Source organism: Spermophilus citellus, assembly GCF_964194105.1.
Source record: "Spermophilus citellus genome assembly, contig: SCAFFOLD_130, whole genome shotgun sequence".
NCBI classification, from domain to species: Eukaryota; Metazoa; Chordata; class Mammalia; order Rodentia; family Sciuridae; genus Spermophilus; species Spermophilus citellus.
The window spans coordinates 660534-671589 of record NW_027672818.1 but is presented as its reverse complement, the minus strand read 5'-3'; the positions used below and the strand labels follow the sequence as shown (position 1 = coordinate 671589).

Here is an 11056-nt window from a genome sequence, read left to right as displayed (position 1 = left end):
GAGAGGGGTTTCCCAGGGCAAATTCAGAGATCTGGAGATCCCAGAAGCTCTTGCGTCCAAACCCATCTCCCTGTCTCTCTCCATGCCATGTTAAAATTGAAATGAAATGAAATGAAGGAACACTGAGAGGACTCTGAACATTTCCAGAGGACGTGACCTAGGGGATCGCATAGGCTTCTGGGAAGGGGCCTCCATCCCTGTCCCCAGCGCTCTTTTCTTCCACTTAAGACCGGAACAGTGTTTGCAGGAGCGTTAGGGGCCGGTGCAAGGGGAGCAGATTTCCCCTCCCACGTGCAGTCCCAGGCAGGGAGGGGTGGGGGAGAGTCCTGGCTCTGAGGCCTCAGAGGCCCTTAACTCGGCCTGGGGTCCCCCAGAGTGAAGCGTGCAGGCTCACTCGCACGCCGATGCCACAGATGTGACGCTAGTGATCTTGGTGGAGTCGTCAGACCAAGGCTGCAGGTTCTGCAGGGCGAAGAGCGACGAGTTGTGTACACACAGTGGGTCAGCCGGCAGCGGCTGCGCCAGGCTCTTCTGGAAGGCCTCCTGCTGCAGCTGCAGGAGGATGCGGTTTGCCTGCTGCCTTTCGGCCTCACGCTCCTCCGCGGTCTGTCGCCTGTACCGAGAACAAGCTGTTACCCGCCAGGGCACCAACCCGGCTCCCGCGCGTGCGAGGGTTCCGAGCGCGCTCCCGGGAGATAGCTTCGGTGAACATGGCTCCTGTTTGCAGCCCCCAATTCCAATTTAGGCTGTTTTAACACATTCCAACTACTTGAGTGTCTTGATTCTGATAAGGGCTGGGAATACAGCCCAGTTGGTAGAGTGCTTGCCTCGCATGCATAGGCCCTGGGTTCAATCCCCAGTGCCACGGGGTGGGGGGAGACTGGGAAACCCAAAAGTGGATGGAGCTGTATCTCCCGGAGGAACTTGGGTATGTCCGCTAGGCCTGAACTGCTGGGCCTCCCATCTGAGCGCAGCGCCCACACCCTCACCCCCTTAGCTAGGAGTAGGTTGGCAGGTCGTCTCTCCCCACCAGTATGGGAGACCTGGAGCCCCCTCAAACCCAAAGAGCCTCACCTCCCCACGAGTACACAGAGGCAAAGACCAGCGTTTAGACCTCTCTTCTCTCCTTTCTCTGAACCTCCCCCAGGGCTCAGACCTCGTGCACCAAGCCCTGTGCCCTGCCCCGGGCTCCCGCCGGACCCACCAGCTTCCTCAGAGGCAGTCTTGGGAGGCGATGACTCACTTATTCCATTTAATGCCGCCCCTCCACTCTGTCAACTGAGATCGAACGTCTGTCTCTAAGGTGGACAGACCTAATGGGAGTCCCCGGGGCCTCCAGAAGCAATTTGTAGGTGATCGATGAAGCCGCGCGAAGCCAGCGAGGGCTTCTTCCAGCGGCCGCCGCTAGCCTCCTCGCGCCGCCCCTTCTGGACTTTTCATTCGGTGTATCTTTCTGCCTCTTTCTTCCCCTTGGTTCCTGCGTTTTAAACTGCACCCAAATGTTTCTCTTCATTCACTCTGTGTTTTGTCTATTGTTTTTTTTTTCATCCCCCTTCGTTTTCTTTGAATTAAAGGAATTTCTTTGAAACGAAAATGGCGATTTTAATCATCCAATGCTTTACTTTATTGTACATAAGATTTCCTTAGGCTGCCTGCCATGCTCCCTTTTTCTCTTGGAGTGGGGAATCTATCTTTGTCCCTCTCCTTTGTGTTTCATTTTTTCTCTTTGCTTGTCGCTGCCTTTCTGTGTCCCCACTCTAGTTTGATGTGTGTGTGAGGGGGTTGCCTGGCTTCTTCCCCTCCCTTAGTCTACAATCCTTAGTAGGCCTTGAAAATACCAGCGACCCCTCCTAGCTAGCCCAAGCTCCCTCTTTTACCAGTTTTCAAAGGGTTGAAGCTGAGTCCCCCACCCCTTCCCCAGAGGCAGGAATGTTGATGGGGGGGGGCGGTAGACTCGCGGGCCGGGCTTCCTTTGTGGCCCCAAGGCGGAATCCCTAGCAGATTCCTCGCCTTCGTTCAGAAAAAGAGGAAACTCCAATTCCTTCCTCTCTCCCCGAGGCCCGCCCAGCCCGGCGCCGCCGCCTCCAACGACTTTGCCCAGACTCTTGCGCTCCCCCCTCCACCACCACCCAGAGCTTGAGCGTTCGAACTCGCGACAATGCGTTTGGACCCGAGAATGCGGGGTGCAAGAGGGTGTATCTGGAGAATGTTACAGTGTCTGCAGGGAATAAGGCTACTTAGGCGTGAGGGGGACGCTTAGTGTCCGCAAAAGTAGGGGAGAGAGAAGAACGAAAACGAGAGGGGTTGGCGTATAGCATGTGAAAAAAATAAAAAAACGTGTAGTAAGTGTAATTGTAGTGTGTGACAGGAGAAAGGAAAATGTCTTTTTCTCACACACCCATCTGCTCCTAATTGATCCCCCTTTCAGTGGGACCCACGAAACCTAGTCACACCCGGCGCGGATTGATTTTTTTCCTCCCACGGTAGGGAACCCGGTGGGGAGGAGGCAATCAGAAGGGCCCAGCCTGCGTTCTGGGGCCCCAGTCTCCCTGCCGGGAGTCCGGATGGAGCGCAGAAACAAGATGAGGCCCGTTTCTGCTTCCATGTCTCTGGGACAGAAGAGGTTTCCCCGGTAAATGAGAATTTGCACAATCAAAAAGCCTCTGAGGATTCACTGAGCCCAGAGGTCCCAGATACACAGTAGACTAACACGCCTGTTTGCCCTAGCGGCGGAGACCAGCCGCATCTACATCGGCACAGTTCAGAAAGTCCTGAAGCCACCGGTAAAATAGAGCTAAGTGTCTCCAGTCCCACCTGGCTATTGGTCTTGATTGCTTCTAGCTCCCCACGAGCCTTGCAGAAGCCCGCTCCACCGAACCGATCAGAAACCAGCGAGCAGAGGGAGTCTGCCCAAAGAGAGCCAGCGAGTAAGCCAAAAGCAGCCAGAAACTGTGCCGCCCGCGGGCAGGCCTTCCCTACGTGCTCACCTCCACTTCGTCCGCCGGTTCTGGAACCAGGTTTTGACCTGAGCGTTGGTAATTTTGAGCGCCTTGGCCAAAGCTGCGCGCTCCGCGGAGGCTAAGTACTTCTGGCGGTGGAAACGCTTCTCCAACTCGCAGATCTGCAGGCGCGTGAAGGACGTGCGTGGCTTCTTCTTCTTGGGGGGCGTCCGGTTCTGGTAGGGGTGACCTATACGGCGTGTTATAGTGAAGGGTGAGAGGGCCACTGGAGCGGGAGACAGACAGACGGCAGAGGCAAGCGGCAGAGCGTCAGGAGGCGTCCCAGGCCCGACACCACGCGAGTCAGCGAGCGCAGTGGCTGGACCCCTAAAAGCAAGACCACGATCCTCCCAGCAACCCTCAGCTCCAAGCCCGCCACGGGAAAGGGCACCCTTCCGCCCGCCAGGCTGACGCCTCCTCGGAAGCCACCACAGCCTAGGCCTCCCTAGCCGGGGGCTCCCCAAGCCCAGTGGCCTCCTTGCTCCCTTCCTCCCACCCAGGGTCAGTGTAAGGAGACCTAAAGGTCACAGCCCCTGGCCTCCAACCTCAGAAAAGCAGGCCAGCACTAAGAGGCAGAGGGTAATCAAGGTGCCTGACCTGAGCTGCCTTCACAGCCCTTCACAGACATAGCATATACCAGGTGTGAGCTTACAGATCTGTGCACACAAACAGGAGGATGTATACACCCATACAAGCACAGACACAGCACAAGCACACAGGACACAAGGCAATAGGAGGCCATAGTCATATACTCCCTCAGAACCTCTTTCAGTCCCAACACAAGACTAGGATGGACTGTGGCTCCCCAGAGTAAGCCCTGTGCTGAGTGTATAGACACACACACACACACACACACACACACACACACACACACACAAAACAGTGGTCTCCCTGTCCCAGGATCCTAATATATGTATATCCAGGAGAGTGGGGTCCTAGTTGGAGGTTCCTTCAGAGCCTTCAACACTGACCTAGTCTGGTTAGGGGAATGAGGTGGGCACAAGGCTCTGCCTACTCAGGCCTGCCTGAGATCACCTGAGTTGGAGCATTGGGGCCCCATGAGTGAAGGTTCTTCCTGGAGGCCCACAATGCAGCAGCTGTTCTGCTTCTGACCCCCCCCCACACACACACACACAGGCTTCTGCCACAGTCCCAGAATCTGGTCAGAAGCTCCAAATGCAGTCTCTGTGCTTCATAGAGGGCCTGGAATTCCTTGGGATTATCTAGCCACGTTTAGCTATAAAATTCTTCTACCAATGTCTTTGCACACGTGTGTACACCCACACCCACCCACCCACCCACACACACACACACACACTTTCATAGTTGGGCCCTGGAGCTGGGCTGGGAGTCCCAGCTGCAGCCAGCAGAGGCCTGGTTGTCCTACGTCCCCTCTCTAAGGCCCAGACCAGGAACAGAGTTCAATTCGAGGCAGTTTCCCAGTGGTGTTTGGGGATCTGTCCTGCGGGAGGATCATGTTCTCAGATTCAGGGAATGGGAAGTAAGGGCCTGGGGAACGGGCCGCCCCAGAGTCCGAGCTGAGTGCCCAGAGCGGAAGCGGGAGCGGAGGGACCCGGGACGAGCCAAGGAAGGAGCTGAGAGGGCAGGAGCCAGCCGCCACCTAGTGCAGTAATCATCCCAAGAGTCGTCCTCCAGCCATGGATGCATTATTCATCCCGGAGACAACAGAGTTGGGCCCTGGCGAGGACGCCCAGCCGGGACAGAAAGAAAATGAAGAGCAAGCTGTCTCGGGCGACTCAGCCCCTCGCTGCCACCGAGAGGAGAAAGTCTACTCTCCGACAAGGACCTGCCAGCTCTGCCGGGCCTGACAGCACAATGGGCACGGGAACTTGGTGTGTGTATGGCGGGGCAGAGGTGGGAAACCCGTTCTTGCATCTAACTGTGGGGGTCCCAGCCTCGGTCAGAAAATCGCAGCCAGGGCGAAAGAAACACTTTGTTCACATCGCACCCCTTTCTCTGAGATCCCTGAGCCTCGAATGTTTATAGAAGATAGTCTTGAATCTACAGCCTCTTTCCTCTACCTGACTGGACCCCGGGATCCCAAGAGAGGGGACCAAGGATTGCTTCTTGGAGCAGGGGTCCTGCAGGAGAGTTGGAGGGACCCAGGCTGCGAGAACTCTTGGAGCACAGCGATTCTGGGAACATAGAATTCGGCGGACCGCTGAACTTGGCAAAAGCGAGGAGAGGAGCTGGGCAACCTGGCACTCAGAGGGGTGTTCAGGGAGCCACCAAGCAGGGAAGGGGTAGTGCAGAGCCCGAGCCACGGCCAGGCGGGGAGCGCGCGGGCCGGACTCACCTGTGAACCTGTCCTTTGTGTATCTGCGGTTACTCTCCATCTAGGGGAAGGTGAGGCCGGTGAGGTTGTTGACACCCGGCACGGCAGGCACAGAGGGCACAGTGGGCAAGCCAGTAGCCAGGGGTTGGGGGTGGGCCACGGCTCCAGCTAGCGGCCTGTGAGCTGGCACCCGGATCACCCCGGCAGCGCTCAGCGCCCCCCCGCCGCCGCCGCCGCCGCCCGGACCAGGGCCGCCCACCAAGGCCATGTTCACATTGTAGGAGCCGGCCAGCGGGCCCATGCTGCAGGCGCCGCTGCTGCTTGCGGGACCGCAGGGGCCGCCCGGGCCGCCAGCGCCATAGGCCCCCGCGCCCCCGGCCCCGGCCCCGGCCCCGGCTGCGGAGCCCCCGCCGCCAAAAGTGTAAGCGCCTCCGACCAAACAGCCAAGGCCGTATTCTCCGTCCTGGAGGCGAGAGGCCGGCCCCATGCAGCCGCCTTGGTCCGGGCTGTTGAGGATCTGGTCAATGCCGAAGCTGATGGGCTCCGCGTGGCCCGGGTGGAGGTGGTGCGGACCCAGATGCTCCATGCTGACCCCGGCCCCACGGTGGGGCCCGGGCGGCGGGTGCTTGCTGCTCTTGGTTATGGGGGGCAGCAAGCAGGGGGGCGCGGAGGCAACAGTGGCTCCTGGCTGCGCTGGAGACTTGAAGACGAAGTGCGCAGAAGGGCTAAAGTAGGGGGGAGGGGAGAGAGAGAAGGGGCTCCGTATTCTTCCCTTCTGTGGCTTCTCCTTCCCCTCTCCGGCTGCTTGCTCGCTGTTGACTCTGGTACATCAATCACCGGGCGAAAAAGCCCTGTGCTAGCGAGCCTCGAGCCGGGTCTCTCCATTGGCTGTACGCTGAGAGGAGCGGGGTGAATGACAGCGCGGGGGAGGGGGAGAGGAGGCCAGGAGCCCAGACAGATGCAAGAGCCAGAGACAGAGGGACAGAGACTAAGGCTTTGAGTAGTTCCTGTAGAGAGGGAAGAGGGGGACAATGAGGAGAGACTTAGAATGAGAAAGAAAAGGAACAGGAAGTGGCCATTCCCAAGAATGGACAGACAGACAGACCCAAGGAGGAAGAAGTGAGAGTCCTTTGCCTCTCCTGGAAGGAGCCGCCCCCTCATTTTTGGACTGGGCCAAAGAAGTCCAGCCCACCAAGCCTCTGGGGACGGGTGTCCTGCCCAACTGGAGAATCTCCCCAAGGGCTCAGCTGGGAAACACCTGTCACTCAACCAGGCGATTTACTCCAACTTCAAGTCCGTCTTGTTAGAAGGTAGAAGACTTGTCTTCTCCCAGGTATGGAGCCCAGGCCCTGAGGCAGGAGGGAGTTCAGACTTGTCCTTCTTTAAAACAGGGCCCATGAACAGCTAGCTACATATTGTTATAAAAAGCAGCAGTGAAACCAACTCAGCCCCTTTAGAGAAATTAAGGAAGGTAAGACTTCCTGAAAGGCAGGTACAAGTTGGTTCAGGGCTTGCTGCTGGGGTGCTTCATCCTCAAGATACCCCTTTCCATTTAAATAAACACATTCTTCAAGAAGCAATCTCCACTGTGTTTGAATGAATCCAACCAGTTTGTTTTACTTTCCACCTAGCACCTAGCCCAGGCTGGCTATTCCAAGCAAGAAGCCTTTAAACTGCAGTGAGAAGAAGGAATTATTTTGTTACTTTTGGAGTCTCAGGGCAGGAGACCTAAGGGCTTAAGGCAGTGGGGGCTGGGGTTGGTGGGACTAGGATCAGGGAAGTGCATCCAGGACAAATTTAGGCCTTTTCAAAGCTTTGTCTGTGGCTGCCTGGCTGAGAGCCCAAGAGAGAAGGAGGAAACTCCCTTTTTCTGCTTCCTCTCTTTCCCCTCTCCAGTCGGGAAAGATCTGCTCCCTCCTAGGAGGGAAGCTCTGAGAAAGGGAGGTCCCATTCAGATTCAACCTTCTGGGAGGGTTTATCTCTACCAGGTAAGATGCTAGAATGTGAAGGCTCACATTCTACCATTCAAGTCTCACTGTAATCTATTTGTTTTGGTCATGTCCATCACTTCCACTTGAAAAGATCTTCTTGAAGGCAGGAAGTGGTTTACTCATCTGTGTCCCCCAGCCAATTCAGACCAAATCAATAAAATATGTTAATCTTGGTGAATAATGAATGAGTGGATCTTTAGTCAACAAATATGTATTGAGTACTTACTATGTGCCTTGCACTGGTCTAGGTACTGGAGACACAGCAATGAACCAAACAAGGTTTCTGACTTCATAGAGATTACATTCTATGGAGGGGGGTCAGACAATAAACAAAGAAGATAGGTCAAGTGCAACACACAGGGCTGTAATCTGTAAGTACTTGGGAGGCTGAGGAAGGAGGACAGCAAATTCAACTAGTGTGGGCAACTTAGAGAGACCTTGTCTCATAATTTTAAAAAAGTGGGGGAGGCTGGGAACATAGCTCAGTGGGATAGTGCCCCTGGGTTCTATCATCAGTACTGTAAATAAATAAATAAGCCAGATGTTAGTAAGTATTATATAGAACTATATAAACTTGACAGCAACCCTTTGAGATGAATATTATTCCAACTTTACAGATGGGAGGACTGGAGAGGCTAAGTTGGTATAGATCAAGATGGAAGAACTAGACTGGCCTTGATTTTGTAGGTTAGCCTAGAAACCTGGCTGCTGGCTGGAAGCTGATCTACATGGGGGAAAACTCTGATCTCCAGCCAAGGGGACAAAGGCCCCCTTGAGACATAGCCAGATATTTGTTAGTAGTTGTTTTTTAACACTAAACAAAGCTATGAGAAGGAAGGTCCACTCCTTTAGTAGTTCTGTTACACCCCTCCCCCAATCCAGGTATTATACACAACCCAGAAGGTTCCAAAACTTATTTGGAAGTTGTTTAAATCTAAATGAGTCTCTTTCCTGGGTCTTATCTTGAAGGAACACAAATGTTTACTGAATAACTACTATGTGCCTGGTACCACATCACACATCTTACTTAAGACTCATAGTAATCCTGTGAAGTTAATATATATGTCCACTTTTTTATAGTTAATAAAACTGAATGAAATTTCATGGCAATAATTATTCATAACAACCAGAAAGTGTAAACAACTCAAATGCCCATCAAATAATGAATGTATAAACAAAATGTGACATATTCATTCAATGGAACATCATTCCACCCTAAAAAGAAATAAAAAAGAAAGTGCTGGTTCATGCTACAACAAAGATGAACCTAGGAAGCATTATACTAAGTGAAAGAAGCCAGGCACAAAAGGCCATATGATTCCATTTAAATGAAATTTCCAACATAGACAAATTCATACAGGTAGAAAGTAGATTTGTGGTTGCCAGAGGTTGGGAGGAGAGGGACAGGGAAGTGACTGCCAATGGGTACCAAGTTTTGTTTTGGAATGATGAAAAGATTCCATTAGATAGTGCTAAATGTTGCACAATTTTGTGAATATACTAAGAAATGCTGAATTGTACATATTAAAGGCTGAATCCTGTGGTGCATGAATTATATTTCCTTCTTAAAAATTTTTTAAAAAGGGACTTGGAGTGTACTCAGTGCTAGAGTACTGGCCTACCATGTGTGAAACCCTGGATTCAATCCCTAACAAAGGAAGAAAGGAAAGAAATGAAAACTGAGACTCAGTGAGGTGAACAAACCTGCCCAAGTTTCTGTAAGCAGAAAAGGATTGATCTGAATCCCCAAAACTGAACTATTTCCTCCTGTAGGAGATTGAAAAAAATCATGGGAAAGGCGCCATAGTGCCTTTGAGGTTGAATCCCAATGGATTTACTCCTTTTCTAACCACAGTTCTTTCTGCCTACTGCAGTTAAAATCCTATACTTCTAGATTAGCTTCAGAACAACTTCTCTTTGCCACCTTCTGGCCAGTATATGAAAGTACTTGAGTTTTCCTAATATTCTCCTCTTCCTCTCTTCTTCTCCCTCCAGAAATGTACCTTTCCAGGTTCTGACCTTCCAACCCTGTCTCTTCCAACCCTTTGGCATCTGCCTGACTCACCTCTTAAACTCCTCAGATCTAGCACCAGTTGTCCAGGGTGCCAGGGAGGAAACTTTGCCCTTGCTGGCCCAGGTTGGCAGAGGTCACAGCTCCTAGTGATCAACTAAGATTGTCCAGCTCTTCTCATCAAAATCTAGCACCTGAGGGATAGCCTGGCTTTCCTCTGCCCTCCCCCTTCCTTACCTTCTTATCTAAGTAAACTTTTATCCCAATCCACTTCTGAGGTAGTTCTGTGACTCCACTTGACCTCAGTCCTCCAATGGGATAGTTATTGAGGACCAGGGCTACCTTTTTGGTCCTTGCCTAGAAAGATAAGACAAAGGGGTTAGAATTTGTTGGGTTCTTGCCTTTACTGCATCTCCTGGAAGTGCTGTTACCTGAGCACCATACTGCAGGACGGAAAGTCTTCTAAAGTGGGGGAAGGACAGTGACACAGAGCTTGTGTTTATTTGGTGCAGGTTCTGTGTTTCCACTGTACTTAGCATTCCTTGCAGAGAGGTACTGCTAGGGAAGAGGAGGGCTGGGAAGGAAGCAGGACTCACAAAGCACTGAGATGTCCTAGTTGCCTTCAATCACAGTAATTATTTTTCTTTTCACCCTCCAATAATTCTGTGTTTTTGTTATCTTCAGTTTACAGATGAGAAAACCTCAAGGTACTGAAAGTTAGGCAGGGGCAGAGACTAGACTTCAGCACTGCTTTGGGACTCCACTATCACAAGCTGCTTCCTCAACACTCACCCTGGCTCTTGCCTTGCAGGACTATCTTGCACTCTTGAGCCTAGGTGAGTGCAGACCGTTTTCTCCAGTCCTGAGGCCACCTGGTAACTCCTGTCCCCCAACACCATCTCCCCCTCACCAGCTGAATAAAGAAGTGTCTCCAATTAAAGGGGGAGCAGCTGGGGCTGAGGCCAGAGCTGGGGGGTGGAGAGAAGGACGGGGAAGGTCCCAGGGGGAAGCCTCTTTGGATCCCACACAGCTCCCTCCCCCCTCTGGGAGAGACCCTTGGGCCAGGGGTTGTCCTTTAGCTTAGGGGTATATGTGGTAACTTAATTACTTTGTTCATGGGACTGTATATCTACAAGGGGAAAGACGGATGTGAAAGTACATGTGACAGTGAGGGTTGAGAGGGCTGCGCAGATGTCCTGAGCATGTCTTTAAGGAATAATTTTTAAAATTATTCCATGAATATTTATTGAGTGTCTATTACATATCAGGCACTGTGTTGGGCTGTTGAGATACAACTGCAAGTGAAACACATGTTGGTAAGATTGTTGGAGGAGAGAAGGAGTTTGGGTTGTTTCTACAACTGGGTTTTTCCCATGAGGTATGTGTGAGAATATAAGTGAATGTGTGTTTTCTACAACAGCATGTGAGTGCTGGTTTCTATAAATGTTCCTCTGTGCTGTGCACATATGTGTGAAAATATTAGTGTAATAATGGTGTGTGTGTGTGTGTGTGTGTGTGTGTGTGTGTGTCTGGGAGGATGTCTTATATTCTAATATAGTTGTCAGGGAAATGGCCATATGTGGGTCTGTGGGGAGTGGTGAGACAGGGATGCCTAATGGATATCCTGCAAAGAAAGAAATATGTAAGGGGATGTGTAACATGCAGTGGTCCATGGCAGGACCCTTGGGGGTTTGTATTTTTTTAAATATATTTTTATTAGTTGTTGATGGACCTTTATTTTATTTACTTATTTTTATGT

The 11056-nt window shown here is 52.1% G+C and overlaps 1 pseudogene across 1 annotated transcript; it reads right to left on the bottom strand.

Moving 5' to 3' along the window:
• Positions 1 to 390: 390 nt before the first annotated feature.
• On the bottom strand, positions 391 to 5881 carry LOC308640566 (T-cell leukemia homeobox protein 1-like; annotated as a pseudogene). Its single transcript has 3 exons — positions 5317 to 5881; positions 2988 to 3189; positions 391 to 613 (listed from the first exon to the last, which is right to left on the bottom strand). The product of its transcript is annotated as a T-cell leukemia homeobox protein 1-like (transcript).
• Positions 5882 to 11056: the final 5175 nt, after the last annotated feature.